The sequence below is a fragment of the Lissotriton helveticus genome, chromosome 12 (genome assembly GCF_964261635.1).
Source record: "Lissotriton helveticus chromosome 12, aLisHel1.1, whole genome shotgun sequence".
Taxonomy (NCBI): Eukaryota; Metazoa; Chordata; class Amphibia; order Caudata; family Salamandridae; genus Lissotriton; species Lissotriton helveticus.
In genome coordinates, this window is record NC_136073.1 from 143,585,468 (window position 1) to 143,601,323 (window position 15,856).

The window sequence follows — 15,856 nt, forward strand, 5'->3', positions numbered from 1 at the left end:
GATATTTTATTGACTAGCTGCAGGCAGACCTTTTTCAAATTATAGGACCATACGTCTCATTGACCAAATTGTGATATTAACAAGGACATTATGGAATTTTATTATTTTAAATGCATGAACTGTACAGAACATAAAGTAAAAGCTATTTAGAGAAATTTCTGATAAATTGTTTATATTTCTTTTGTCTGCTTGACCACTACAAGATTAGGAGGGGGTTATCGATTGGCTTACGTACAACCGTTATATACAAAATACTATGTCCAGTAACACTCAAGTGTATTATTTTACCAAAGGTGAATTTTTCACTCTAGAGAACCCTGTTTTGTACTTTTTTTATTCCAGTCAGAGAGTAGTGGGAACCCTGTTGTATAATGTCTACCTGCTAGTGATTTGCAGAATGATTTACATCCTAGCTAAATCCACTTCCTTTCTCAAAAGTACAACACAATTCCAGTGAATGCATATAAATTATATCCTACAAGGCCTTGTTCAACATCTTAGCAAGGTAGCAGGGGAGATCCTTAGCAAAGAGTCTCTCTGCCTACCACATAGCTCCTCCCAAACTTTCATCCCTTCCAACACAGTTAGGAATAAAAGGTAAAGGTAAACACACCCTTTCCAGTTCCTCCCAGCCCTCTGAGGTCTGCATTAAAAAAATGGATGAAACCAATGGTGAAATTACCTTTTGACTTCAAAAAGTCAAAAGAGAAGGCTTTAAGCAGAATTCCATCTTTCTTCTTTCAGGAGGCTGTTGAAACAGATGGCAGCCGCAAGCAGCCTATTCTTTATCACAGCAGGTCTTGGAGCAGGAGAAACTCTCGTGACAGATGCCTTTCAAACTGGAGGCAAGGTTAAGCTCAAAGGGCTAAAACTTAGGATGTCTTTTGTCCTGAGGTATAGTGAAATATGTAGCCTATTCACACATTTATAACTGCTGCTTTCCAGGAATCCCAGCCAAGGAAGCAGATTATAAGCAAAAGGTTAAACCTGGATTAACTGAAGGCAAGACTCATATACAAAAGTCATTCTTACAGAATATGAAAATACAGGTTAGAACAAGGACTACATTGATGAATTCTGATAGCCTCACCACCTCATCCACCCGTCATGACAAAACCACCCTATTGGGTGACCTCAACCTCTCAGACAATATAGGCCCAAAAAATAACCCTCATCGATACACAACATGGTACATTGTGTAACACAATCAATACACTAAAAAGGCCACACCCTCAACCTCAACTTCTCAACACCGCCAACAATCCAAAGCAAACCATTTATGCCCCTGGACTGGACCAACCACTTTGCTATCCCGATCTCCTTGCTCAATGTGCTACTTATAATTCATGCTCAACACAAAAGAGGGGACCAAACCTTCAGTTTCTCTGGGCAGTTTTCCATGGGCATTTTCGAACACATTTTTCACCCCATCAATGCCACATCCAATGCAGACATCATTCTAAATCACGCCAACACTGTTTTGGAAAGCTAAATGAACATCCACACCCCAAATACAACAAATTCTTCGGCACCTGGTAATCTAAACAGACTGCTGACAAACAACCCATCTGCAGAAAGGAAAGAAAATTGAAACTAAACAGAACTTCCAAGTACCTCCTGATAGTGAAGTCCCTCCGTGCAACATACAGAGAGCTCATCACATCAGCCAAAACAAAGCACTATGCCATCACCATTAATGAAGCCACCAACTGAACAAGAACACTGTTGAAGACAAGTATCGCATCAGCCCCTTGCTGGACCCAGCTAGTCATCACAAAAAAGATCAATGCCATCAAGTTCTATCACAGTGAAAAAATACAGAAAATTAATTAGCACATCAATGATACAAGCCTGCTTCATATTGTACACTCACCTTGGGAACTGTCATGCAGCCTACAGAGAGGGGAAGCAGTTATCTCCGAGGACTGGTAGTCCACTCTAGGCCAGGTAGCACTGTGTTCTCATAGAACCTGTCCCCAGTGGAGCTGGAGGATAGGAAGGAGGAAAGAAATATGTTCAGAGCTTGACAGGATGGAGAAGGACAAGGAGCAGCCCTTTGCCCTTGCTAAGCTTGATTAGGAGCAAGCTGGCCATGGAGGAAAGGAAGATGTCCCATGAGCTGAGCCTCAGAGAGCTGGATATTAGAGTCCTCCAAGTGGGGTCCATCAAAAGCAATATTGGTGGCAGCATACCTCTACAGGAGTTCAGATTTCATATCCCAAAAGATATGGTGCCCAGTTATAATGTGGTGGGTGACATAGATACATGGTTGGCAGCCTATGAAGTGGTGTTTAAATTGCACAGGGTCCCAGAAGAGTTCTGCTTTTTTTTAAGTAAGTAAGTAAGTAAGTTCTGCTTGGATAGTTTTTGGTGGTACATGCCCACAGTGGGGAGGGACACACTCCTTACCAGACCAACTACAGTGCCATGAAGACCATTTTAGTCAGCAAGTTTGGGCTGACCTCTAGGAAGTTCAGGCAACAGTTCAGGGCCAGTCACAAACTCTCTGCATAGACATAGGACTATGCTGTTAAGGCACTGAATGGCTGCATGAGGTGGAGCAAAGTTAATGTATATGAAGGGTTTAACAGCAATTGTATGATGTTACTACGCGTACATTTACATCGTGGTATTTTACATTGCGTTCGTTACAACACAAGTCATTACAACAACTTGTGCTGGAGGGCGCTGGACTTAGGAATAGTATGATTTACTATTCCAACTCCAGTCTACATACAGTAGGGTAGGTGTTGAATAGTAAATCATACTGATCGTTAGGTTAGAGCGCCAACCAGCGAAAGTCCCTTCAACAACTTGTTTTTGAAGAGCACATTCTTGATACTTGTTTTCCAGAGTTGTGCCAACACCTGGTTGATAGTAAGCTTACTTACTCCAGGAAGCTTGCTGAGGAGGCAGTCTCTGAGTTAGCACCAGATTGTCCAGAAAGGTTTTTAGTAAGGGACTCTAAAGGCCTCACCACTTCTCACAAAGGAAAGGGTCTGGTACACATTCTCAATCTGGCTACAAGAAGTAAAACTACCCTGACAAAGGTCAGCAGCCCAAGCCCATTAAGTGAGATGAGGGCTATGAGTATGGACACTACAAGGAGGATCTGAAGTGTCCAAAACGAGCACCACCTCCCACTGGAGGAAAGATTCCAGGGGTAGCTACTGTTGTTCTGGGGAAGGGGTTTGTCCCAGTTACTGGGAGGGAGTTTAGTGGGGTGATCCTAGTGTCCCCAGGTGAACGTGAGAGTGTTCCAAAGATGCATGTGTCCTCAAATACCACAAAGTATAGGAACTGGGTCACCATAAATGGGCAAGGGGTTAAGGCTCTGAGGGATGCAGGAGCCAGTATGACTATGGTAAGGTGTCAGCTGGTTTCCTCAGAGCAGGTAATTCCCCATGCATTCTAACAGGTTGTAGTGGCTGAGAACAGAGAGGGTCACTAAGTTGTGGCTCTTGTTTCATTTGAGTAGTGGGGGTGGGTTCAAGTTTTCTGGAAGTTGCAGTGAGCCCTGCCATGCCTGCTGACTGTTTATTAGATAATGACCTTGAGCACAGTACCTGGAAGGAGGTAAAGCTCACGTGGAGATGTTAGGGTTCCCTTAATGGATCTGTGCTACCACACAGTCCATGGCTGCCCTGGATGGAAGTCAAAAGGGGCTGGAGCCTGAAACAATGACAAAGCCAGCTTATATGAAGGGGAGAGGCAGAGAGCTTGGGAAACTAGCCCGTGAATGTACCTTCAGTGAGATGGGTGGCCACCTGTGGTGGCCGCCCTGGAGTCCACTGGACATCGCTTCCCTTGGTGACCTGCCTGATCTTGCTGGATAGCACATGGATGGAGAACCCACTAAGGAGGAATTCTGTAGGGTACAAAGGGAGTGCCCAACCCTTGGGCATATTAGGCAACAGGCTGAAGTCCAAGCAGCAGGCGAGCCCTCTGGTAGTCACCACATTTGCTGGGAGGACAGCCACCTTTACAGTGAGACTAAGGCATCTGGGCATGGAACAGCAAGGGTCCTGGTGGTACCCCAATGCTACAGGACTTTTCTACTGGAGCTGGATCACAGATTTCCCCTGGCAGGACGCCTGTGCGAGGACAAGACCATTGCAAAGCTTGCCCCCCACTTCTATTGGCCTGTTATCATGAATTCCTAAGATGCCTTCTGCAGGAATTTTGTAACCTGCGAGGACAGCATGAAGAAAAGAAAGGTACATAAAGCCCCCCCATAATCTGTTGCCTGTCATTGGCATACCATTTGAGAGGGTGGGCATCGGCATTGTAGGGCCTTTGGATCACCAGACTGCTTCAGGCAAAAGGTTTATCCTGGATCTGGTGGATCATGTTACTAGGTATCCAGAGGCAATCCCTCTGAGAACCAAGACTGTACCTGCATTGGCAAAAGCCCAAATGGGTATTTTTACCAGAGTTGGTTTCCTCAACAAAGCTGTGTCTGATATGGGAACAAACTTCTTGTCGGCATATGTGCAGTCAATGTTGAAGGAGTGTGGTGTAACTTACAAGTTCTCCACCCCTTACCAGCCATAAACCAACAGGCTAATTGAGAGTTGCAACAAGACCTTGAAAGGCATGATCAGAAGCCTTCCTGATGCCCTTGGGAAAATGTATTATATCCTTTTACCAAGCCTGTCATTTGCTTACAGAGAGGTGCCACAGAGTTGAGTGCATTTCAGCCCCTTTGAGCTGTTGTACGGGCACCCAATAAGAGGACTTCTGAGTCTGATGAAAGAAAGGTGGGAATAAGCTCCCAGGAAGGTATCCCAGGATGTGGTGAGCTACATGTTGCCCTTCAAAAGCCAAATGACTACGTTATAGAAGCAAGCTTCCAGTAACCTTGATGACAGACAGGTAGTCATGAAGGTGTGGTATGACAAAAATTCTACCAATGTGGAGTTTCAATCTGGTCAGAAAATGTGGGTGATGGAGCCGGTAGAGCCCAAGGCCCTCTAGGTCTGCTGGAATGGACCATATGAGGTGAGTGAAAGAAAGGATGAGTCCACATACCTGATGAATCTCAAGACCCCTAGGCAACCCCAGAGGGTGCTGCATATAAATTTCCTCAAACCACACTTTGAGAGGTCTGTGCTCACCATGCTTTCTATGACAGATGGAGAAGAGGAAGAGGAGAGTGAACTTCTCCCTTACCTCTTGGACTCTAACTACAGAACAACAAAGAGACTGCCACCTAGTGTTAGGACAATGCTCTTCTCTGTTATCCTTTATCCCTGGGACTACCCATCTGTGTACTCATGATGTGGACATTGGGTACAACCTCCCTGTTATGAATGAATCTTTTAGGTTGATAAGGTGAGGTCCAGAATTAGGGCTGAATTGTCCAAACTGTTGGTGTGATAGAGCCCTCTAGTAGCCCCTGGTCCAGTCCTTTGGGATCGGCACCAAAAGTTGACCCACTATCACCACACCTGAACTGAGGTTCTGTATGGATTAGAGAGGGATGAATTCAATAACCAAGACAGTAGCTCCCCGGGCTGATTAATTGATTGACAGGTTAGGGACTGCACATTATCTCAGTACTTTTGATATTACATCAGGGTTCTTGCAGATCACCCTAAAAGAGGGAACAAAGGAGAAGTCACCCTTCTCCACTCCAGAGGGCCACTCTCAGATTAGGGTGAGGGCCTTTGGATTAAACCCCTGCCACCTTCCAGAGGTTTGGGAAGCAGGTCTTTGCTGATATCGAGCACTTCTCTGGTGCTTATATGCATGGCGTAGTTGTCTACAGTAACCACCTTTTTTCAACTTCAGGAAGTGCTTAAGGCTCTGCAGCAGGGCATTCTTGGGCCTCAATGGGTACTATAGGTGGTTTGTCATGGAATATGGCGCCATTGTTGCCCACTTGACTGAACTGACTTCGAAGAAGCAGCCCAGAACTGTGATTTGGACAGAGGCATGACAAACTGCATTTGACTCCCTTCAGAAGGCCATATGGACAGCTCCTGTGCTCAAGGCCCCTGACGTTTCTAAGGAGTTTATTGTTCAGTCAGATGCCTCAGAGCATGGCATAGGGGAAGTAGTATCCCAACTTAATGAGGAGGGCCTAAACCAATCTGTAGCCTTCATCCCCAGGAGAAAAAACAGCAAAATGCACACTGCACACAACAAAAAGTATAGCAAATTTGTAGCCTGGTGGACACCTCAACATTCAATTCACAGCTGTCAGAAAGAACCACAATGTCTTTAGAAGTATAGGGTCTCCATTTAATTCTCTTGGTAAACCAGCCGACACGTGTTTCGTCACATCGGAATGTAATTTCCGTGACTCCTCAGGGCTGTAGGGCTGAAAAGGCAAAATTGCAAGGTCGCTTAGCCGGTGATACTTCCGACCCGGCCGGGCTCGAGACCAGGTTGAGTGTCAGCGGTCCGTGGTGTGGACACACGTCCCAGAATGGAGAAAACTAGGGTATGAGTTCTCTGACGTCTTAATCCAGTGTAGATGGGATCTGCGAAGGAGCCTGGTTAGCCCTCAATGTAGATATAAAAGCTGTATAGTCAGCTTGTTTGCCGAGTAGTCTCGCAGGCTGATGGATAAAGTGCTAGGAGAGTGAGTGAACTCCCATATACTCGATATCCCCGGTACGGGGAGTTTGCGGTGCTGGAAGTCCTGCAGGTTGCCGTGTTTCTAGTGTGGACACACCAGGAACACGGCAACCCGCAGGACTTCCATGGAGACCCTATACTTCTTAAGACATTGTGGTTCTTTCTGACAGCTGTGAATTGAATGTTGAGGTGTCCGCCAGGATACAAATTCGCTATACTCTTTGTTGTGTGCAGTGGGCATTTTGCTGTTTTTCTCTGTGTTGTCTTCACATCATACGGTTTCTGGGGGGTTATAGGGCTTATCTCCTTGCCAAATTGCACCACCACTCAATCAGTGTTCTCCAATACCTTTGCGTTAAATAATTAGCAGAGAGCCCAGTATTTCCCCTTAATCTAAAAACCCTGTCACAAGTAATTTTTATTCCCAGGAGGTTACTCCCCAGGAAACAGAGGTGGAGTGCTATTAAGAGAGAATATTTTACTGTGGTCTAAGCACTGAAGATGTTGAGGCCATACCTGTTTAGCACACACTTCCGGATTTAGACTGACCACAGGTCCATCAGGTGGCTCATGCAAATGAGAGGTAAGATTCCAAAACTGTTGCTGAGGTTGATTTCCTGACAGGGTATTTACTTCAGGGTGGAGCACAGTGCAGGGGTAGACCACACCAATACTGATGGTCTATCCAGGTTTTTTGGCCTTAGTGATGAGAATTCCCTAGAGGTGGGGTAGATCTCCCCACTTTCAGGTTGAGGGGACACGTGTTAGACCTGTCATCCTTAAGGTGGTTTTTCCCCAGACTTTTTGCCTTTTACCTCAGTTTTTATTTTGCTTATTATTTTTGTTTGCCTTAGAACTCTGAGAACTTTACCACCGCTAACAGTGCAAAGCATATGTGCTTCTCCACTAAGCATGGTGAGATTGGTGTATATTTAATTGACATATTTGACATACTATTATATCCCTTGCAAAGTGGTGTAACAAATACCCAGGGCCTTTAAGTCAAATGCTACTAGTGGGCCTGAAGCACTGATTGTGCCACCCACACAAGTAGCCTTTCAAATGTGACTCAGGCCTGCCATTGCAGGGCCAATGTGTGCAGTTTACTGCCACTTTGACCTGGCATTTAAAACTATTTGCCAAGCATAAACCTCCCCTTTTACTACATATACGTCACCCCGAAGGTAGGCCCTAAGTAACCCTAAGGGCAGGGTGCCATGTAAGTAAAAGGTAAGACATGTTGTTAAATATTTACATGTCCTTGTTGTGCCAAACACCCACATTCGTTTTTCATTATAGTGAGGCTGACCCCTCTTATAGGCTTGCATTGGGAATTCCTTAATACTTATTTTTTTCCCCAGAGTTTTATATAGCACAATTATCAGAGTGCTTTACATGAGCACCAGTTGTGTTACAGATAGACACATTCATTTTTTGTTAGGTACTATAAGATCAAGTGATTTGCCCAGACTAATAGGATGTTGAGCACCCCTGCTGAGACTTGAGCCCAGTTCCCCAGTACTGAGGTCGACCACTCTAGCCATAAGGCCACAATCTCTCTCCATTTATCTTATTATCAAGGTTTTTTATAGTGCAAACTTGTCCCGCAGGAATTAGAGCGTTTCACATAGTTGGCGTAGCAGCAGTTACATAGGTTACATTTGGAGTAAATATAGATATATAGTGACAGTATGTATACGGAGGACTTTAGGATATGGTTGTGATACAGTTATGAGGTAGATACAATATATATATAATCCCTTTACTATGCTGATTCCTTCGCCTGCTTGGGATGGTGGCCCTGGCGGGGTGGCAACCCCCTAAATCATTCCATAGTCTTTATCCTCGTTTGTAGAAAAGACGGTCAGGGCATAAATTCCGTAAAGTGTGAAACTTTTTAATTCAAAGCAACAAGAAAAACTCCTGAAGCATTTCAAAGCACAGCTTCCTGGTCAGGGTGAGTTATAAAAAATACATATTAGAGATGCTCAGAGCAGAGTAGCTCTTTCATGTTTCATATCTTTTGAGTGGTATTAATAAATCCTCCTTACTGCTGAAGTTGGATTTCACATCACTGTTTCAGGAATGGCACTTTTAGAAAGTGGATTTTCCTCTGCATTTACTGCTCTGGGGCCGATTCCGATCTCGGTCGGAATGGCACCGAATCGGAGACCGAGTGCGGGGTCTCACAGAGTGTCCTGAGACCTGCAAATTGGCAGGATGTTTCAGTCAATTTAGATTCAGTTTTCTTTTTTCAGATATTGTGGCTATGAATGTAATGAGGGTATGCTTGTGTATGACTGTTGTGACAGATTGTGAGTTACCAGGGGTATGAGAATTTGAGTGAATTTGTGTATATAGTTATTGTTGTATTTATTTTATTAATTGTAATTTTCTTTTTTCTGTATGAACCATGAAATTATTTATGAAATTTAGGCTTGTCAATATGTTTTTCATGAACTAAGTAATGTCAAAAAAGATAAAAATGAATAAGTAATGATAAAATGAAAATAAAGAAATTCTTTACATTTTGAAGAAAATAAACTAGACTACCTTGCATTTGTCACCTATATTATACTAGGAATAGGATATACACTGACATTGTAACACTGTGGCCACTGAGGGAACATTTCTCTTGTTCTTGTTACCGAATCGGGTTCTGCATTAGCGGATCGGATTCGGAGGCTGAATTTTCATCCGAGTCATACACGGGTCCAGACGTCGAAGTACGATGTGGAAAAGCGCAAAATTTCCGTGCAAATCGTTTCTGGGTCTGAACCGCTACGTAGGTCTCGCCGTAAGCTAACCGTGGCGTGCAATTGAGACGTTCGATGACCGAGCTAGTACGATGCTCGATTCGGACATCCGGAACGAGTCGGAGTGTCTGGCTCACAATAGCTCCCGGAGGCGGACTTTGGGGGTCCGCGTCGGAACCGCTATGACCCGCAGCCTTACGACTCAGACACAGGGGGAAACCTATGGGTGTCCCCAATACAGGCATGCACGGTGCAGATGGCACAGATACGTACCCACTTTAGGGGGCGCACTTGTCTGCGACATACCAATTCAGTCAATGGGAGCCCGTGTACGCGTTGTACGACTGGCTCCCACAGACTGCTATGGGAGTCCGACCGAACCGAGTCCGACAGCATACGGTCGCATCGTACTCGATTGGTCGGACTGCAGGAGTCCAGATCAGTCGGAAAACACCCCGGATCTGGCTCAGTCGGAGTGCTTTCCAACCCAGATCAGAATCGGCCCCTCTGTGTGCATGACAGCCTGTATTCAATGCATGTCTGGGGTGCGTGACAGCTACACTTTGTACATTCCCCCTAGACAGCCACACCAGAGGAAGGATAGGTGTGTCTGAGTACCAATCTACATACATCAGCATACTGATGACCTTGCCTGGGCAGGATGGAAAGGTGGGGCTAACATTTCACTTGAGTAGGCTGTGTCCTGTCCGCACACAAAGGACTGATTACCCCACGGATAGCCTGTCAGAAAGGACTGCGTTGAAAGGGATACTTGTGTACTTCAAAGAGCTGATTTAAAGTCACCCCCCATAAAAGGCACTTTTTGGTATAAGTACTGGGTTCCTGGCCCCCTAAAATCAGACTCTTTGTGATCATAAACTGAAACTCTGTCAGACGGACTGCTGTGCTGCTTAAAGGACTCATCTTTGGACTGCAATCTTGGAAGGCTTGCTTTTATTTTGTGTTACCCTGCTGTCTGCTGCTCCCTAACTATGCGGAACGAGAGCTGTACTCTGCCTTCCCTCCAAGTGTTCTTCAAGGGCTTGTTGGCTTGCCTCCTGTTGCTTGAGACTAAGGGATATCAACGTCTCTACCCCTGCTTCTGTGCCTGGCTCACTGGAAGTGGCCCAGAAATTAGCAAATCTGATTTCGAAGCATCTCTTGTCTGTGTGTAACAGAACCGACGCATCAACCCGGTTGCGGAAGTAAAATCGGCGCATCGCATCTGAGCAGAGCTTTGCCACCAGAGATCAACGCATCAGACAGTGTATCACTGCTGCTTCATCTTGGTGAGATTGACCCATAATGCTCAACTGTATTGCAGACTCCAAGGTATCACTTGACGCCACTCAACTCCAGCACCTGTCTTCAGAACTGATGCAGCACCTTCACTAATTGGAGGAGATTGACGCATCTTGTTGCTTGAGGCTAGGAAAGGTACTTTGTTCACCAAGGCCTGTGTGGGTCCTGTGGTCGGCCTGCGCTTCCACAAGGAATGCATGAATTTTGACTTTGCCCTGGTCCAGCTCGACCTAATCAATCAATCAATCAAAGCATTTATATAGCGCACTACTCACCCGGGGGGTCTCAAGGCGCTAGGGGGGGGTCCGCTACTGCTCGAACAGCCAGGTCTTGAGCTGCTTCCTGAAGGCGAGGTGGTCCTGGGTCAGGCGGAGGTGGGTCGGGAGGGAGTTCCAGGTCTTGGTGGCGAGGTACGAGAAGGACCTTCCCCCTGTGGTGGCTCTTCGGATGCGGGGGACGGTGGCCAGGGCGTGGCCAGTCGATCGAAGCTGGCGTTTGGGAGCGTAGAAGTTGAGGCGGTTGTTGAGGTATCCTGGGCCTTCGTTGTGTAGGGCTTTTTGTGCGTGGGTGAGGAGGCGGAAGGTGATTCTCTTGTTGACCGGGAGCCAGTGAAGGTCTCTCAGATGTCTGGAGATGTGGTTGCGACGGGGGATGTCCAGGATGAGTCGGTCTGAGGCGTTCTGGATCCGCTGGAGTCTCTTCTGGAGTTTGGCGGTGGTTCCGGCATAGAGGGCGTTGCCGTAGTCCAGACGGCTGGTGACGAGGGCCTGGGTGACCGTCTTCCTTGTCTCGGTGGGGATCCACCGGAAGATCTTACGTAGCATGCGCAGGATGTTGAAGCACGACGATGAGACGGCGTTGACTTGTCCGGTCATGGAGAGGGAGGAGTTCAGGATGAAGCCCAGGTTGCGTGCGTGGTCTGTTGGTTTGGGTGCTTTGCCTAGGGCGGAGGGCCACCAATAGTTGTCCCAGGCGGAGGGTGAAGATCCCAGGATGAGGACTTCCGTCTTGTCTGAGTTCAGTTTCAGGCGGCTGTTCTTCATCCATTCGGCTACCTCTTTCATCCCTTCGTGAAGGTTGGCTCTGGCGGTGGTGTGGTCGTTGGTGATGGAGAGGATCAGCTGGGTATCGTCGGCGTAGGAGATGATGTTGAGGTTGTGCTGGCGTGCGATGGCTGCGAGGGGGCTCATGTAGACGTTGAAGAGGGTTGGGCTGAGCGAGGAGCCTTGAGGGACGCCGCAGATGACTTCGGTGGCTTCTGATCTGAACGGGGGGAGGCGAACTCTCTGTGTCCTTCCGGCGAGGAAGGAGATGATCCACTCCAGTGCCTTCTCCTGGATTCCGACGTTGCTGAGGCGCTGCACTAGGGTGTGGTGGCAGACAGTGTCGTAGGCCGCGGAGAGGTCTAGGAGGATGAGGGCCGCTGTTTCTCCGTTGTCGAGCAGGGCTCGGATGTCATCGGTCACTGCGATCAGGGCGGTCTCGGTGCTGTGGTTGGCACGGAAGCCAGACTGCGAGAGGTCGAGGGATCCGTTCGTCTTGAGGAAGGCGGCCAGCTGCTTGTTGACGGTCTTCTCGATGACTTTTGCTGGAAACGGGAGCAGCGAGATGGGGCGGTAATTCTTGAGGTCGGTGGGGTCGGCTGATGGCTTCTTTAGTAGAGCGCTGAGTTCGGCGTGCTTCCAGCTCTCCGGGAAGGTGGCGATGTCGAAGGAGGTGTTGATGATGTCCCGTAGGTGGGGTGCGATGACAGCGTCGGCCTTGTTGAAGACGTGGTGAGGGCAGGGGTCGGTCGGAGATCCGGAGTGGATGGAGTTCATCGTGCGGACTGTCTCTTCGGTGCTGACCGGGGTCCAGGCGTGGAGGGTGGTGGTGGGGGGCGGTGGTTCGGTCGTGGCGTGCGTCGGTTGAGTGCAGAAGCTGTTGTGTATGTCCGCGATCTTGTTGTGGAAGTAGGAGGCGAGGGAGTTGCAGAGGTCTTGCGAAGGGGTGATGTTGTTGTTTCCGGCATTGGGGTTGGAGAGCTCTTTAACAATGTTGAAGAGTTCCTTGCTGTTGTGTGCGTTGTTGTCCAGTCGTTCCTTGAATGCAGTTTTCTTGGTGGCGTGGATCAGTTGGTGGTGTTTTCGGGTGGCGAGCTTGAGGGCAGTCATGTTGTCCGGTGTTGGGTCTCTGCGCCAGGTTTTCTCGAGTGCTATTCAGTTCTTCTTGGAGCTAGTGCTACATGCTGCTAAGCACTTTACTGCATAGGTTCCTTCCAAATTAAATATCTCAACTTCTATACACTGGATTTTGGTAATTTTGGTCTTGTTTTGTTTATAATATAATAATCTATTAATATAAACCTGTATGGAGTATTTTTGTTGTGCATTCATTTTGTCACTGTGTGTGTGTGTGTGGCACAAATACTTTACATATTGCCTCTTTAGATAAGCCTCACTGCTTTGTGCCAAGCTACCAGAGTGTGAGCACAGGTTATATTTTAGTGTGCACTTGGCTTACCCTGAATAAAGTGGTGGTTCAATCCTGGTCTGGGTGCATACCTCAGCCAACCAGGAATCCCATTTCTAACACTGGCCAGTAAAGGCCAATGGACATAGGCATGAGGTACTTATAAGTTTCTGAACATTTCGTGATTCAAAACATTTACTTTACATCCTAAAATATTGCATTCACGTCATTCATATTGAATGCAAATTTAATTAACAGTCTGTATTTCAAAGATGGAAGCAAAATGGTGAATGATTGGTATATCATTTCCAAACCAAGGATCCATCCACATAGTGAGAGTCACATTGAACATGAAAACAAACATTACCTAGAATGTGGTGGCCACCTTTCAACTCTAGTAAAATATGGCAAAAGAATGATGTGCTGTAAATAAGACCCACTGCATGACAACTGGATTTGGGAGCTTATATCTGGAGAGCCTGACCTTTGTGGCACATCTGTTTGGTTTGCCTGGCACTCAGAGTTTGCGCTGCTCGCATTACAAGTTTTAATTAAATATTGTGCCTGGCACTACCCAACAGGGCATTTTAAAGCTGTTGCCAAATTCTGAGCTACTCACACCCAACTTTGGAAAGATGAAACCGAGTAACCTGGCCATTATAAGCTCTGATTGCTACTCAAGGGCAGGATATTTATGGATAGCAAGCTCTATTGTAGCTAATGTTCTTTCTAATACTATCATGATAAGCAGTATCAACAAACCCAACAAAGGTATGGTTGGAACACAGCTATAGCCCTCATTTATCTGGCCAAACTCCCACACACCTCTACAGTCTGCAATATAATTTCTTAGACACCTGTGCCGCATATAGATATAACACATCTGCCGCACTAGCATGCTGAGCAAATGCAACCTAACCTGAGCACATCTCCAGCCCTCATTTTGAATTTGAATTTAAATTTATAATCCACAACAGCTACCCAAAAAGGGTTTCCCAGTGCAGACCGCAGATCCAAGGAGGGGCTGGAAACATGGTAGCCGGTTATTTGTTGAAGAGCCATGTCTTCAAGGATTTGCTGAATAACTCATGCACAACTCAACTCTGCCCACAAGAGGACAACACACACCCAGACCTCTCAAACCACTCAGAATGGTTCTGGCCTGCAACCTCTCCTGGTCAAAACCCTACAAGATCAAACCAATGATGTCTGCACCCTAAACAAATACTAGTTAACAGTAAGCACTACAAAATGTTGGTTAGGGCTCAAGTGAAAAGGATGCAAAATACTCAAATTACCAATACAGACCCAGAGATCTGAGATATAATAAAGACTCTCATAGGCTGCTACCCCCAAGAAAGACCGGAAAAGTAACTAGCATTTTTATTATGATAATCTAAAACAAGCAGTGGCAAACCTAATAGGTCTGACTTTTGAAATGTCCAGAGAGTAAAAAGAATTTTCAGTGTGCCAAGCTAAACGATATTTCATCAATTGTGCATCTGCTGCTGTTGTGTATGTATGTAACTGTACTTCTATTACCTGAGCTGTATTGAGCTGTGTGAAAGATTGCACTGCAGCTGCATGTGCTATACTTGAGCAGTATGCTACGGTGAGAAAAAAAAAGTAATTGCTTGTAATACACATACATATTTGAGATAAATATTCTAATGTGTTTTCATTCAATGGACTTGTGAGATGTGAAGTAGTAGGTCATGTATCAAAATGCAAATACTCTTAAATAAACAGCCAAAAACACGAGGAGAGAGATACAGTCCTTTGGGTAGAACACAACGCTACTTCATGGACAGGTTTAAGAGATAGTAACAATAGATCTTGCAGACTGATGTACTGTCAAGTAAACACCCAAATAGCAGGTGGAGCCTCCAGGTGGATCCATTATACACACACACTAGTTTTCAGGCCTATAGAGACCAAGATCAAATTTACATACCTTCAACTCCGTGGTAAGGTTGGTCTTTGGCCCCAGGATATATGCCAGCATGCTGTCTGTCACTGGTAAGTTGTCTGGGACTTTGTTGCACTTCTTGATCATCATTGGATCAATGCCATTGAGGAACTGGTATCCAAAGAATGCATCTTCTCTCCAGTGTTGCATCACATACTCTATGAGACAGGGCACAGGAATTTTAGTGAGATTACAATATCTTGAAAATAATTTCCATTTGTGAGTGTTGTTATCAATAATCTCCCTTATTTTTTTCCAAAATCTGCTGCCCTACCTTGAGTTTATTATTTTCCAGTGAGTGTTTTCTGCATTTAAAGAAATTGGAATTAAGAATATATTACAGTGTTAATTGGAAATTAAAATATCTATAACATTTTTGCAGTAATGACATGGCACAATTAACAGAGCTAGATTTTATTTATTCTTAACACAGGGAGCATAGCGCAAGAACGAGTGTTAACAGACTTAGAATCTTCCTACCACAATGTTCAGCTAACACCATGTGCATCAAGAACTTGGAAGCACATGATGGGCTATGCATGCGCAGGTCAACACAAGGAAGAAAAGGGAAAGGATCTGGTAAGAGCTATCGAAATAAGAAGAGCGGGCATAGGAGGCAAAACCAGACCATCAGGGGACCACAGCTAATGTGCCCTGAGGGCTCCAGGATGTACGGCATCAGCACAAGGGAATAAGGGGCCTTCGGGGTGGAAACAGATACACCCTGTCCCATTAGGAAGTAACCCTACCTTGATACGGAAAAACTGTGTTCTGAATGGGTCCGGCGTCCTTT

General features: G+C 46.0%; 1 pseudogene; it reads right to left on the reverse strand.

Annotated features, from left to right (window-relative positions):
* LOC144797975 (polyunsaturated fatty acid lipoxygenase ALOX15B-like) overlaps positions 1-15,856 on the reverse strand; it is a 175,930-nt pseudogene that overhangs the window by 68,720 nt on the left and 91,354 nt on the right.